Here is a 14,924-nt window from a genome sequence, read left to right as displayed (position 1 = left end):
GCATAATATGGTAGCTCTATTTTTAGTTTTTTTAAGAAACTTCCATACTGTTCTCCGTAGTGGCTATACCAATTTACATTCTCACTAGCAGCATAAGAAGTTTCCCCTTTCTCCACAACCACTCCAGCATTTGCTGTTTGTTGTTTGTAGCCTTTTTGATGATAGCCATTCTGACTGGTATGAGATGATATCTCATTGTAGTTTTGAGTTTCATTTCTCTAATAATTAGCAATCTTGAGCATCTTTTCATGTGCCTCTTGACCATCTGTCTTCTTTGGAAAAAGTCTATTTAGGTCTTCTGCCCAGTTTTTGATTGGATTTGTTTATTTATTCATTTTTTGTATTGAGCCACTTGAGTTGTTTGTAAATTTTGGAGATTAATCTCTTGTTGTTTGCATCATTGCAAATATTTTCTCCTGTTCTGTGGATTGTCTTTTTGTTTTGCCAATGGTTCCCATTGCTGTACAAAAACTCTTGAATTTAATTAGGTTATTTGTTTCTTCTTGTTCAGTCTGGTATTTTGTTTATTTTTATCATTCTGTTTTGCTTATTTTTATTTCCATTACTCTAGGAGACAGATGAAAAAAAGAATGCTGCAATTTATCTCAAAGAATGTTCTGTCTAATTTTCCCCTATGAGATTCATTGTATCTGATCTCACATTTAGGTCTTTAACCCATTTTGAGTTTATTTTTGTGTGCTGTTAAAGAATACTCCAAGTTCACTTTTTAATATGTAGCTGTCTCATTTTCCCAGTACCATTTATTGAAGAGACTGTCTTCCCTCCATTCTGCATTCTTGCCTCTTTCGTTCTAGATTAATTGACCATAGGTGCATGGGCTTATTTCTTAGTTTTCTATCCTGTTCCTGTCATCTACATTTCTGTTTTTTGTACCAGTGCTATTCTATTTTTGATGACTATAGCTTTGTCATAGTCTGAAGTCAAGAAGCCTGATTCACTCAGCTCGGTTTTCTTTCTCAAGTTTGCTTTGGCTATTTGGGATCGTTTGTGTCTCCATACAAGTTCTTAAATTATTTGTTCTAGTTCTGTGGAAAATGCCATTTTGGTAATTTGATAGACATTACATTGAATTTGTAAATTGCATTGAATAGTATAGTCATTTTGACAGTATTCATTTTTTACAATCCAAGAACATGATATATGTTCCCATCTGTTTGTGTAATCTTCAATTTCATTCATCAAAGTCTTGTAGTTTTTGGCATACAGGCCTTTTGCCTCCTTAGATACATTTATTCCTGTGTATTTTATTTTTTTTTGATGCAATGGTAAATGAGACTATTTCTTTAATTTTTCTTTCTTATCTTTTGTTGTTAGTGTATAGAAATGCAACAGATGTCTGTGTATCAATTTTGTATCCTGCAACTTTACTGAATTCATTGATAAGCTCTCCTAGTTTTCTGGTAGCATCTTTAGAATTTTCTGTGTGTACAATCATGTCATCTGCAAACAGTGACTGTTTTTCTTCTTCTTTTCCCATTTGGATTTTTTTTTTTTCTCTAATTGCCATGGTTAGAACTTCCAAAACTATGTTGAATTAAAGTGATGAGAGTAGGTACCCTTGTCTTGTTCCTGATCTTAGAGGAAATGCTTTCAGCTTTTCGTCATTGAATATGATGTGACCTGTAAGTTTTTCAAGATAGCCTTTATTTTGTTGAGATATTTTCCCTCTATGCTCACTTTCTGGACTATTTTTAATCATAAATCGGTGTTAAATTATGTCAAAAGCTTTTTCTGCATCTATTGAGATGATTGTATAGTTTTTTATTTTTCAACTTATTTTGTTGTTATATATCAAATAATTGATTTGCAGATATTGAAAAAGCCCTGCATCCATGGGAATAAGTGCCATTTGATTATGGTGTTAAGCTTCCTTTTCACTGAGGGCTGGCCACATGTTGAAGGTTTAACTAAGGAATATGAACAGAAGTGGTATGTGTCACTTGTAGGTAAGGCCCAGAAGATCTTCCTACATGAATTACTCTGTGGTTTTCTGGAAACTCCTGTGACATTATATGAGACTGCATATTGAAGCTGGCAGAGAAACCATCAGCCTAAGTCCCTAGACGAAAATTTTGGGAGAATCTATTATGTTGTTCTCCCATTTGCCAATCTGAAGAGACATTGGAATGTTATGTAAACAAATAAGTTTTGGTTGCTTTGGGTCATTGTGTGTTGGGTCTATATATTACTGCAATATATGTTACAAAAGAGTACTTTTAAGTGATGAGCTCAGCTTATCTCATGTACATACAATCTTATCTTATAAGCAGATTGTTATGCTAAATGAAAATATAGATACACAGAGGCTCAAGGAATAGTAGCTAAGAGAACAAGTTTTCAGTTCAGTTCAGTTCACTCGCTCAGTCGTGTCCGACTCTTTGCGACCCCATGAATCGCAGCACATCAGGCCTCCCTCTCCATCACCAACTCCCGGAGTTCACTCAGACTAACGTCCATCGAGTCCGTCATGCCATCCAGCCATCTCATCCTCTGTCGTCCCCTTCTCCTGCCCCCAATCCCTCCCAGCATCAGAGTCTTTTCCCATGAGTCAACTCTTCACATGAGGTGGCCAAAGTACTGGAGTTTCAGCTTTAGCATCATTCCTTCCAAAGAATACCCAGGGCTGATCTCCTTCAGAATGGACTGATTGGATCTCCTTGCAGTCCAAGGGACTCTCAAGAGTCTTCTCCAACATCACAGTTCAAAAGCATCAATTCTTCGGCACTCAGCCTTCTTCACAGTCCAACTCTCACATCCGTACATGACCACAGGAAAAACCATAGCCTTGACTAGACGGACCTTAGTCGGCAAAGTAATGTCTCTGCTTTTGAATATACTATCTAGGTTGGTCATAACTTTTCTTCCAAGGAGAAAGAGTCTTTTAATTTCATGGCTGCATTCACCATCTGCAGTGATTTTGGAGCACCAAAAAATAAAGTCTGACACTGTTTCACTGTTTCCCCATCTATTTCCCATGAAGTGATGGGACCAGATGCCATGATCTTCATTTTCTGAATGTTGAGCTTTAAGCCAACTTTTTCGCTCTCCTCTTTCACTTTCATCAAGAGGCTTTTTAGCTCCTCTTCACAATTACCCTTAGTAGTATGATCCTGGCTCAAAAGGAATTCTTAATAACTCACTTGTATAAAAACTAGCTGTAAAACAAAAATCTTTTAGTCTGTTGGAATGTTAAACTAAACTAAACTCCCAATGCTCAATCTGAGTGGGTGATGCATTAAGAAACTTCTTTATACATGTAGTTGAAAGTTTTTATTCCTGTTTTCTTAAATAAAACTTAGACAGATGACACCACCCTTATGGCAGAAAGTGAAGAACTAAAGAGCCTTTGATGAAAGTGAAAGAGGAGAGTGAAAAAGTTGGCTTAAAGCTCAACATTCAGAAAATGAAGATCATGGCATCCGGTCCCATCACTTCATGGCCAATAGATGGGGAAACAGTAGATGACTTTATTTTTCTGGGCTCCAAAATCACTGCAGATGGTGACTGCAGCCATGAAATTAAAAGACACTTGCTCCTTGGAAGGAAAGTTAAGACCAACCTAGACAGCATATTAAAAAGCAGAGACTACTTTCCCAACAAAGGTCCGTCTAGTCAAGGCTATGGTTTCTTCAGTAGTCATGTAAGGATGTGAGATTTGGACCATAAAGAAGGCTGAGAAATGAAGAATTGATGCTTTTGAACTGTGATGTTGGAGAAGACTCTTGAGAGTCCCTTGGAATGCAAGGAGATCCAACTAGTCCATCCTAAAGGAGATCAGTTCTGGGTGATCGTTGGAGGGACTGATATTGAAGCTGAAACTCCAATACTTTGGCCACCTGATGCAAAGAGCTGACTCATTTGAAAAGACCATGATGCTGGGAAAGATTGAGGGCAGGAGGAGAAGTGGATAACAGAGGATGAGATGGTTAGATGGCATCACTGACACAATGGACATGGGTTTCTGTAGACTCCAGGAGTTGGTGATGGACAGGGAGGACTGGTGTGCTGTGGTTCATGGGGTCGCAACGTTGGACAAGACTGAGCGACTGAACTGAACTGAATGGTGGCAGAGTTCTAAGTTGTCCTTTAATGACCTCAGTTCCTTGAATTCCTATCCACACTTCTCCTTGAGTGTGGGCTGCATATAGTGACTTACTTCTAACCGGTAGAATACAGCAGAAGTAATGGGATGTCACTTCCATGATCAGATTACAAAAATTTATGACTTCCATCTTGCTGGCACACTTATTCTCTTATTTGACTTTCAAATTCAGAAGAAGCAAGATGCCATGTCAGAGAATCCCATACCTCAAGGGATTGATTGAGAATATGCTCTAACCAAAATTAGCAGGGTACTGAGGCCCTAAGTCCAATATGTCTGAGAAATCGAATTTTGTAAAAAAAAGGCCAATGTATGTAGTAGGTCCTTCCCCAGTCAAGGCTTCATGTGAAACTGGAGCCCCTGGACTGACTGATTAGTTGTGAGAGAATGTAAGTCAGAGGATCCATTTAAGCTCTACCCAGATTCCTGGTCCCTGAAACAGAGATAATAAATGTGTATTGAAGTCGCTCAATTTGGGGATAATTTCTTATGCAAACAACAGGTAATTAGTATGCATGGGGTATTAACAGGCCTCTGGACTAAATTTCATTAATCAGTCAAAATAGCTTGTCCCTCAGATAACTTTCTTCAACATTTGCAGTTGAAATGATCATCTCGCTGGTTTTATTTTTTCCAGAGAAAGTGTATGGGTATTCATATATGACATTTTAATGTGTATTATAATACTTTTCATGCCAGTTTTATATTAGTATATAGGCCTCTTGAAGGGAATCTTACCTATGGTCTTTGTATCTTCTGTGGTTTGGATCCAATATGTAAATATGTGTGTTCTTAGTCACTCAGTCGTGTCCAACTCTTTGTGACCCTGTGGGCTGTAGCTCACCCGGCTCCTTTGTCCATGAGGATTCTCCAGGCAAGAATATTGGAGTGGGTTGCCGTGCCCTGCTCCAGAGGATCTTCCCAACCCAGAAATTGAACCTGGGTCTCCTGCATTGCAGGCAGATTCTCTACTAGCTGAGCTACCGGGGAAGCCCAATATGTAACTGGTATTCAGTAAATGCTGAGTACCAATGCTAAATAATAATAAATAAATACCAATAAATGCTGAAATAATTGAACTTTCTGCTATTTTGGAAATCTGCATTTACAACTGATTTAGATACTACACATTTCCTCTTCTAATACAAAGTACTTCATTTCTGTCAAATTATGGACAGTTTATTTTTCTTTTGCAGTTAAATTTATTTTCAAATATATTCTAGAATCATCAGTTGTATATTTTTACAATTTTACTAAATTTGTGTTTAGCATAATTTTCTAGGAAAATATTCATAGAGATTTTTCTTACTTAGATTCAACAGAGGATTAATTAAAAAAACATGATTCAGATTTACTAACTAAATGCAATTTCTTTTTTTCCCAAAGTAGCAATATAAAAAGCTTTATGATATATATATAATATATATATAAACATTTTATAAAAATGTATAGAAATGTTTAAGGATCTAGCAATCAGTTTCAAGGTAAACTAGAAGTGGAATCTTTAAAAAATTATGGTGTATATATATAAATAACCAAAGGTGGTTCATAATAGAATTATGTATATGCATTTGTACATGGCATATATTTTTATGAATATATATAAAATGCATAAGATGAGTTAGAAAAATTAAAATATCACTTCTAAATAATAAAGGGATTCTTTTTTTATATTTGCTTTGCATTTCATGCTGCTGCTGCTGCTGCTAAGTCGCTTCAGTTGTGTCCGACTCTGTGTGACCCCATAGACGGCAGCTCATCAAGCTCCTCCATCTCTGGGATTCTCCAGGCAAGAACAATGGAGTGGGTTGCCATTTCCTTCTCCAATGCATGAAAGTTTAAAGTGAAAGGGAAGTCACTCAGTCGTGTCCGACTCTTAGCGTCCCCATGGACTGCAGCCTACCAGGCTCCTCCATCCATGGGAGTTTCCAGGCAAGAGTACTGGAGTGGGTTGCCAGTGCCTTCTCCGCATTTCATGCTAAATTTTATTAAAACATATTTTAATATCTTTCATTTTAGTATCTGTTTTTGTCTAACTATAATCTTTTATCATTTAATAATAGAGGATAAGCCTTTTAAGCACATAAAAATAATGACATTTTGATGAAATTCAGTTGAGCAATAATTTTACCAAATAATATATTTCTTTTAAAAAATACTAGTAAGGAAAATACACAAATTGGATAGCATAGAAAGAAAAATGTCATCTTAAATAATTTGTCCTACCTTTCAGGTAACTATGAGCAATTCTACACTTATACATGTGTTGATATAAGCTTGAAATACATACAATATGGGAAGAATAAACTTATCAATACATTATGGCAGTTATTTTATGACAGATATTCATACTATTTCTGTAGATATAAAAAATGTGTATAAATGATGTGTAGATGCTAAAACAGGGAAATTATAAAAGAAAAGGCTAAAAATCATGCTTCCAAATGAATGATATTCTTTTTGTATTAATTCCCTTGGGAAAGCTCATTCATAGGAATCTTACCATAGTCCAAATTAGATGAATGTATGAGTTGCAAAAATGTTGCAAAATTGCAATAATGTCACTGTTGTAAAAATGTCATTGTTCAAAACAATTTTGAAATACCTGTTTAGATATTATATAAGAGTCACTCAGTAAGTGCCATAAGACATTAGATCCTCCTTTGTGAATAACCAAACCTACTCGGCATTGATCAAATTTTGCCAAGATTAAAGAAGGCATTAACATAAAAGTGCCATAGCTTCTTAAGGCAATTTCAGAAGATAAGTTAAAAAACTTTATTGAACAGTAGTATAATTATTGAAATAAAGTCTAATAGCCTTCCATGACAATTGCTCCATGGAAGACAGAATTGCTTTTTTGATTGTATACATATCAGTATTTTTGCTTAAAACATGCTGACAATATTTTTCCATCTCTACTTGCTTGTATAGAACTATATAATGGATACATGTGGGCATAAATTTGTTTATTTGGTTGCTTCACAGATCAATTCTATCATACTCTCTCCAAAAGTTGTTTGAATACTAAATTTAAATATTAATAGTAGAAATCATTAGCAGATATTTGAATATATAACTTTCAAAAATAACATAATTTAAACTTATCCCTACTACTAGAGGAAGAGAATCTTTAAATAAAGTGTCATTGAAAGGCAGTAAAGAAGACAGAAAATTTAATAATAACTTATCTATTCCATTTTAGAGATGAGAAGATTAAGACTTAGAGGAGTCAAAGATTTTCACAGAGAAAATAAAATCTTCCAGATGTAGAAGATATCAAAGTGACATGATCTTTTGGACCAGAGAAATAATAACTAAATTCCTTAGGTTTCTATTAGATGACATAAGAAGAGTAAAAATCAATGCTAATGTTTTGGGACTTACATATACCAAGTCATCCTAAGATATTAACTTTGTCATTGTTTCGATGTTTAGAATATTTTACTGCATTTAGCAACTAGCACAAAATGAAAAGTGCTAAATGCGTACCCTTCACATTTTAACTGCTACAACCCTTATTTTTCCAAGCAGTCAGTCATTGTATACCTGGGCAATCTGAGCTGACAGCCTTATCACTAGGCTTTCTTTCTCCTGTACATTCTAAAGAAAACAGTAAGATGTCCTTTCTTTTAATGAAAAATTCCAAGAATCTAACTTTTCCATTTTCTGATGACATTTGGTAACTCCTCTCTGAACAAATAAATTTGGAGAGGTATTATTTATATAACAGGAATTCCAAACATATTTTAATTACCTTTTGAATTACACAAAAGGTAATCACACACTCTTTCCTTTTCCGGTAAACCACTTTTAATTGACTGGGTACAGAACCAATAACTCAGAGCTTATTAGCAAATATAAACAAGCAATAGCACTAAATGGGGAAGCACGAGATGGCATCTAGTGAGGGAAATAATTGCAATATTGGCTTATGTTCATCTGGGTCCTGGCACAAAGGCTTACCAATAATGCATGATACAGGGAGCAGAAAGGAATGTGTGTTGTTCTAGATAAAATTCCTTCCTTTCATTTCCTTTTCTGATGCTTCTCTTCCATTTTTCCTTCTGTACATGCAACCTATATTTTCTGGCCCAAGTCAGCTGGAATTACAATCAAAAGGCACAGTTCAAATAATAAGAAAATTATCTTGCTATATGTATTTTTTCAGCAGAATTCTGGGAATGCCAGCTCACTTCTGGGTAGGAACCTCTATCAGTAATGCTTTCAACAATATGACAGGTGACTAAAGGTACAAACCCTACAACTGGCTGCCTGAGTTAGTTTAGTTTCAGTCCTTAGCAAATGTGCATATTCGAAACCTCTCTCTGTCACAGTCTCCTTATGTATACAATGATACAGACTTAATAATGATAAAACAATCTTACATCATAGAATTCCTGTGAGGATGAGTTAATGCACATAAAACGCTTAGATTGATGCTTATGACAGAGTAAGAACCAGAAAATGTTAGCAGTTGTTATTGTTGTTGACATTTTTTCTATATACTTACGCATTCTGAGTGTGTTTCATGTCTGCTTCTGCTAGCCGTGCATCTCTTTATTTTGGACTGTATCTCTTCAGGGACTTCCTTGATAGCTCAGTTGGTAAGGAATCCGCCTGCAATGCAGGAGACCCTGGTTTGGTTTCTGGGTTGGAGAGATCTGCTGGAGAAGGGATAGGCTACCCACTCCGGTATTCTTGGGCTTCCCTTGTGGCTCAGCTGGTAAAGAATCTACCTGCAATGTGGGAGACCTGGGCTCTGTTAGGTAGAACAGGGAAAAGGAGTCCAAAATGGTGGTGGCCACAGACAAGGAAGGGAATAGCCCGCGAAAATGAAACAAAGGAAGGTCGGAGGACCGGAGTGAGGACCTCAGGTAAAACAAACAACACTCCTGGCTGGCCCAGTTTACATAGGACAGGCCCAGGGAGAGATAAACACACAAATAGAGGAGCCAGAGCCAGCTCTCTCTCCCGCGCGCTGGGGCGCTCTTCTCCTCATCTCTTTAGATCCACGTGCCCTCACGCCTGAAAGGTGGATTTTCCTGATATCTTTTAAACAAAACAGAGCTGTAACACTGAGCTGTAACACTGGTTTGTCTAAGAGCTATAACACGGTCCACTTGAGACCTGAGAGTTGTGACACGCCTAGGGGGCTTGAATGTCCGTCACTCCAAATCTTTGTTGTGACGAGACGAAGAATCGAGGAACATACACTCGCGGGACAGTTCGATCCCTGGGTTGGGAAGATCTCCTGGAGAAGGGAAAGGCTATCTGCTCCAGTATTCTGGCCTGGAGAATTTCATGAACTGTACAGTCCGTGGGGTCACAAAGAGTAGGACACAACTGAGTGACTTTCACTTTGACTTTCACGCCTCTTTTATACCATCAGTTTAACTTAATATTTCAGCTTCTTGAACTCCCCATACAGTATGATCCCTGCTACTGTGTCACATTCAGATTCTCCTCTGACATCTCATCAACTAGGATTCAGCTAACAAACCTCACCTTGTTTCTTCTCTCAAAGTAGTTTCTTCTTCTGTTTGGGGCACTGTCAGGACTGAGCTGTGACTCCAGTATACTTAGCTATTATCTTTACTGTGAGATGCTAAGATGTTCACAGAGAGAGCTTAGTGGGACAGGTGTACAAATCCCTGATTTCCTATTTTGACTAAACTGAGTCTGACTACTATTAAAGCTTTTAAAAGAAAAAACAAATAGAAGGTCATATGTATGCATAATCCAGATCTGCTGACAACCTTCTGTAAATCAGCTTTGTCCTGTATTTCTACTTGTAAATACATTATATATGATTATCAGATCATTTCTTTTCACATGAAAAGTGTCTATGTGCTTAGTTTTAGTGCAGAGAACAGCTGGTCCTTCCTCATAGAAGTGTTGTGAGAGTTAAACAAGTTAAGGTATATAAAAGCCTCTATTATATTGCTACTAGAACTCCTCAAGATGTCAGTTCAGAAGTTTAAGATCTCAATATGGCAAAAAATATTTTGGAATGAAGGTTTGAAAATTCACATTCACAAGATTTTTTTTATTGAAGTATGGTTGAATCACATCCATAAGGTTTTAAACAGTTCAACCTATTAAGTTTGTAGTGAAATGCCCTAATTATAATTTGGAATGGTCAGATTATGAAATATATACCCAAATAATAGCATTTACATGCAAGTTATATTTTTAAAAAATACTTAACTTTCTTCAGTTTTGCTTTCAGTTTGGAGCTTTGACTCTTGAAAAATATTTTTCAAAGACATGTGACAATGAGTTGTTTTTGTGACCTTTATAAATTTATTTTATTATTGCAATCTCTAGCTATCGCCCATCCATACATATACAAAGATGAACAAACATTCTAACATAGAGCTGTGCTGTTCTTCTGTATTATTATTAGCTACAATCACAATTTTGTAACTGCAGCATTTGTAGAATTGTTTTCCTGTCTTTGTCCAACATAAATAATTCTCTTACTGATAGTCTCAGAGTACAATACAAGTTTTAACTAATCCTAGCTCTACTTCCTATATCCATGATTCTGTGGCATAACGATTGTATTTTTTAAAAAAATCACCTTTCTGGGAAACTGAAAACACTTATGAATGATAATACACTTTTCTATTTGTAAAACAAACCTTGAAAGTCTCTAAAGCCTGGAGTTCTAGCAATTATTAGATCACAGTTACACTTTGTCAAGACTAAATGTCTTACATCCTTGCTGGAAGAGAGGAAAACCCTGGGATTACAATGTATTTGAACAAGAAGGTGCTAACTTTGCATTATTTTCCATTCTTCTTCCTGTCTTTGTCAGGAGGATGGATCCATGCTGTGCTATTCTCTATTCTGGTTGCCACCTTTGTCATGAGAATGAGACACCAGAATCAGAGTGTTTCCTGTGAGATATAATAGCATGCTTTCCTGCTCACACCTCTCAGGATGTTGTATTTCATTAGGTTAGAGCCTCTGAATCCCTTAGAGCATCTGCTCAACATTCATCATTCATGCAAGGTAACCTTTTTGCTTGCATTCCTTGTAAAAATATTTGATAATCTTGGTCAGTTGTATAGTCCTCTCTTTCTCAAATAGAACTCTTAAAAAACTGTTATAATTTTTTTTTTCATTATCAGGTCAAACAAATGTATGTTACAATTTGTGGTATATATTAATAGAAACATACACATGATTTAATTTTTTTTAAGAATACCTATTACTTAAAAATATTTCAGTGCTCCAGTTACACATAGGAGTATGCAGCAAGTAGCTGCTGTTTTTGGGAGAAGAGATGGTAAAATGAGCACTTAAAAAGTGCTTATTCCCTTGAAGATATATTTAATTTGTATTTAGAAAATTTCAACTTTAAAATTTTCACTTTGTTTGGGCACCTATTTTTAAATTACTCTTAAATGTGTCTCTTGTCCAGGCTAATTTGTAAATACTGCATTGTATTTTAAAACCATACTTTGGGCACACATGTGAAAAGAAATTGCAGATATACATCCAAGTAAATACTTTTTTTTTTGTTTTTTTTTAATAAATGTTGAAAATGATTGTGTCGGTCTTGTCAGGGGAGTGTGAAATTTCCTTGATTCTGTCTCATCACAAGAAAAATTTGAAGGTACGGACCAGTGTTATAACCCTTGGATGGACCAGTGTTACAGCCCTCGAACAGACCAGTGTTACAGCTCTCAGATGAACCAGTGTTACAGCTCTGTGTTACAGCTCAGTTTTATTTAGAAAATTAAGGAAAATGCATCCACGAGGTATGAGGGCATGCTGACCCAAAAGACCAAAAGATACGAAGAGAAGAGAGAGACGTCCCTGGCCCTTGGCTCCTCTCTTTATATGTTTTTTTCTCCTCCCCAGTCTGCCCTATGTAAATTTTGCTAGCTAGGAGTGCTGTTTCTTTCACCTGAGGTCCTCACTCCGGTCCTGGGACATTTCTTTGTTCTATTTTCATGGGCTTTTCCTTTCCTTGTCTGTTAGCCACTGCCATTCTGGACTCCCTTTGCCTATTCTAACTACCTAACAGTATGATAAAGCTCTCTGTGAAGTTACATTTCTCAGTACAGACAGGATTTCAGACCCATACAGGGAGAGGGAAGAGAACAGGATAAGCAGTACAAGAAGATGATATGTTTAGTCTCACTGTAAGATAAGCCCTATTAGGAACTTTTCAGTCATTCATTTTAACCTGGAAAAAAACACAAATAAATATCTAGCTGCAGTAGTAATTTAAAAGTTCCTGACACACAGGTCAGCTATATGTGAATGTTTGGGAGCCTAACATAAAAATGCTTTCAACTCAATTATTCACTTCCATTGGGTGCCAGGTTAGCCTAAAGAAGTGGGAATAGCCAAATTCTGATTTTATTACCTCACAAAACTGAAGTGATTGAGATTTGAGATACAATGTGCCTGTGCCTCAAGACTCAGGAATGAATATCTTTAGCAGAACTTGCAGGATGGTGAGTGGTGAAATCATTCTCATACCAACAGTTCTTTTTGAAGAGTGGTTGTATACCTCCGTGGAGGCAACTGATCCTTTACTCTAGCTCACATCAGAAGGTTAGAGCCCTTTCAAAGCTGTTATGAGCCCTTTCAAAACTTCTAGCTTTCAAAGACCCCTTGCAAAGCTTCTAGCTCAAAGTTTTGCCAATAGCCAGATTTTAGTTGAGAGAGGTTCATACCCAGGGGGTCTGAGGATCCAGTCTTAATCTTATGGCCACCAGGTCATTCATTCACTTCAAGATCAGAGCTTCCCCAAAAGTGGGGCAGCCATCCTTCCCTGGGGTATATATGGTTGGGACTAGTTCTAGAGACTGGGGTCAAGAAAAACTGTCCAGCTTCTTTGCAGAGCCACCAACAGTGGTGTCTTAAAGCTACTCAGAGCATAACTCCATCGATACGTTGTTTCCCTAGGATACTGGAGCTTGCTACCCAGATATTTAATTACCTGAGGACACGACTCCAGTTATTCTTCTAAGAACAGGAAGGGTCATCTAAAGGTAATTTATTTTTATATTTATGTAGCTAGAAGAGACCATCAGATTGCTTTTTGTCAGATGTATAAAGAAAAAAAAAGGTAGCCTTTCTTCCTAAAAGCTGTTTGTTTGAAGTGTATGCATATGTCTGTGTGGTTACCGGATTACGGTCTGTTCTGTACTAGCTGTAAATTCCACTAGCGCACCTCCCTTGTTTCTCTGCTTCCCATTGTGTCTCCCATGTCTTACACAGAACCTGACACAGAGATGGACTAACAAATATCTGTGGAATTAACAAATGAATGAAGCTACTCAAGGTGATGTTTCTCCCTTGCTATGTTGTGAAGTATTTGGTACCATCTCTAACTAGAGAGGAAACAAATATCCAGCTAATTTCTATTGCGGTACTCTTCCTGGTATTACTTCCTAGAAGGAGAAAGCTATTCAAGACTCAGATTTATTCAACCTGTGAATAAATACTTTAGGAGATAATGTGACTTACATCTATTTTTAAATCAAATAGACCCATCAGTATCTATTACAGCACATCCAATTGTGTTCCCCAAAATACCAATTCTATAGGATTTGCTAGATAACATGTGGAAAAAAAATGAAAGTTAAGTGAATTTAGAACCACTAAGACCAACGAATTTCTTTATGGAAGTACTTTTCATAGCCATTGGCAGAGTATTATACTCTGGAATATAGTATGCTGGTATCTCAAACTTGTTTGACCAGGAAGTTTTATTTTTATAGCAATTTTCCTAATGCTTATTATACTCCATGTTGTAATATTAGATTTGAAAACATTTAAACATTTCATTTTTTTTCATCCTTTTTTCTTTATTCTGTTCCTTGGCAGTTACTACTTTATTCTATCTTCCCGCTCACTTATCCATTCTTCTGCTTAAATTCCAGAAAATTAGTATAAAGCAGTTGATTATGATATGATAGAAATTTTTGCATTTTAAAGGTTTTGAAAATATGAAGTCTTATTTTCAATCAGATTGTGAGCCAGAGAGTCATTAAATCTTCCTCATCCTTGTTGCAAACATCCTAGCATTTTCTACTACTTGGCACATAGCAAATGTTCACTAAGTATTTGTTTAATAAATGAGGCAATGAGAGCTATATTATACTAAATGTTTGCTATATTGAATGTAATAATTATTCTGAATTAGCAATACCTTTTGACAGTCTGAGACTATTAATATATGCCAATGGAAATGTGTGTTGTTAAAAGTTTTAAAAAATTGTCAAGTCAGGAAGAAAAATGTGTATACACATTTTTTTTCTACAGAAAAGGAAAGAGTAGAATAAATTTATTGTACCAAACTGTACTGACAAGTATCAGTTTTTTTAAAAAAATCAATGTATAAAAGAATAATAATATAGAATTTTGACAAAGAAGTAGGATAGGCCTCTCTGGAGATTCTATACTGTCTTAATTTACATAAACCAGATTCTTAATATTATTAATATATTTTCCTATGGAAAATATAATTTAGTGAATTTGGCTTATTAGTTTTTGTTCAGTTCTGTGGAGTTTACCATACTGACATAGCTCTGTTTAACGACTGGCAAAATTTCAGAGATTAGGTTGTTACATTCTTCAGATTAGACCCAGGAGCTACCCATCACTGGTTGGGAAAATATACCTACACAGTGTTGAACCAGATCACAGTAATGACTATCACTTCCCAATAATGAGTATCAAATGTGGAGTCAGGAAACGATTATGGTAAGAAGTTACTAATTATGTTTATAAAGTTTGTCCTCCAAAATTTTGGAATGCATCTAAACATCCC

The sequence above is a fragment of the Capra hircus genome, chromosome 4 (assembly GCF_001704415.2).
Source record: "Capra hircus breed San Clemente chromosome 4, ASM170441v1, whole genome shotgun sequence".
Classification (NCBI taxonomy): domain Eukaryota; kingdom Metazoa; phylum Chordata; class Mammalia; order Artiodactyla; family Bovidae; genus Capra; species Capra hircus.
The sequence above is the reverse complement of the archived record's forward strand: the minus strand, read 5'-3'. Positions refer to the sequence as shown.